Genomic DNA, 1334 nt, shown 5'->3' with positions numbered 1-1334 from the left:
GACCCCCAGTGCTGACCCTGCCGACCGCCGGGCGACCCCCTCCGACGACCGCGTGTCCCTTGGCGGCCGCTGGTCCGACTCGGAGGGCGAGTCCTCGACGCGCTCGTACAGCGATGTCGCACGCTCCCCGCCGGCCGCCCCCACGCCGCATGCGCTCCCAACCCCCGCTCATGCCGCTGCCACAGCTAGGCAGCCTGCCGCGAGTCGCCTCGGCCCCCGCTCCGAGGTTTTCCGCGCCCCTGGCGGCGTCCAGGTCGACGCGGAAGGCTACCAGCTTCCGCGGCGTCGGAATCGCCAGGAGGCCGTGCCTTCCCCTCCTCAGCCCCGACGACGCAGCCCCTCGCCGGAGGAGGTCGCCGGCCTCTGCTTCCGCTGTTTGGACCACCGTCATCGGGTGCGGGACTGCACCAACGACGTCCGCTGCCGCCGCTGCCTCGAGTCCGGCCACGAGTCGCGCGCCTGCGACGCCCGGCGCCGGGAAGACTCCCGGGCCGACTCCGGCCGCTCGGGCCCTGCTGTTCGCGGGGCTGCGCCTCGGGCCACAACGCCGTCGCCGCCACCACCTGCTGCTCCGGTGGTCCACGCTCCCTTGGCTCCCGCCCCCGCACCGGTGCGGGTCATCATGTCGCACTCGGTTGAGATGGAGGAGGCCGAGGTGGTTCTCACCCGCGCGATGGTGGCCTCCATTACTGGCAACAGGCCACCCGTGTCCGCTGCCGAGGTCACCGACGTGCTCATCTCCCTCGAGCTCGTCGACGGTGACTTCACAGTTCACGTCCATCACCCCGAAGATTTTCTGATCCTCTTCAACTCGCGCTCGACCATGGATCGCCTCAACGGTGATCACTTCATCCGCTCCCCGCGGTTCTCCCTCTCCGTGCGACCCTGGAGCAAGCTGGCTCATGCGGGCTCCGGCCAGTTCGAGCACCACGTCGAGCTTGAGCTCCGGGGCATCCCTGCTCAGGCATGGCACCTCTCGACGGCCGAGCATATTCTTGGGGAGAGCTGCTGGATTGAGAGACTCCACCCCGGCACGCGTTCTAGGGCTGATTTGGCCGTCTTCCGGCTGGCGGGGCGCACGCATGATCCTGCCAACATCCGCCGCGCCGCCATCCTGGAAATCGTGGAACAGATCTCCGCGCGCGTGGGCTCGGAGGCGCCTGCCATCCGGACCCTCACCTACCCGATTTCCATCGCGCTGGCCCGTGCGGAGAGGATCGGCGCCCCAGCTCCCCGTGCTGGCGCTGGAGACGGACCGGCCGGCGGTGGCGCCGGTGATGGCGACGGCCCTGCTCGTGGCAGGGGCCCTGGCCGTGCGCGTCGCCGCGGCCGCA

The 1334-nt window shown here is 70.8% G+C and overlaps 1 protein-coding gene across 4 annotated transcripts in view; it reads right to left on the bottom strand.

Moving 5' to 3' along the window:
* Positions 1-1334, bottom strand: part of LOC123085684 (protein SUPPRESSOR OF QUENCHING 1, chloroplastic) — a 28939-nt gene that overhangs the window by 11500 nt on the left and 16105 nt on the right. The gene's annotated exons all lie outside the window — the stretch shown is intronic.

This window comes from Triticum aestivum, chromosome 4A (assembly GCF_018294505.1).
Source record: "Triticum aestivum cultivar Chinese Spring chromosome 4A, IWGSC CS RefSeq v2.1, whole genome shotgun sequence".
Lineage (NCBI taxonomy): Eukaryota > Viridiplantae > Streptophyta > Magnoliopsida > Poales > Poaceae > Triticum > Triticum aestivum.
This window is presented reverse-complemented; position numbering and strand designations above follow the sequence as displayed.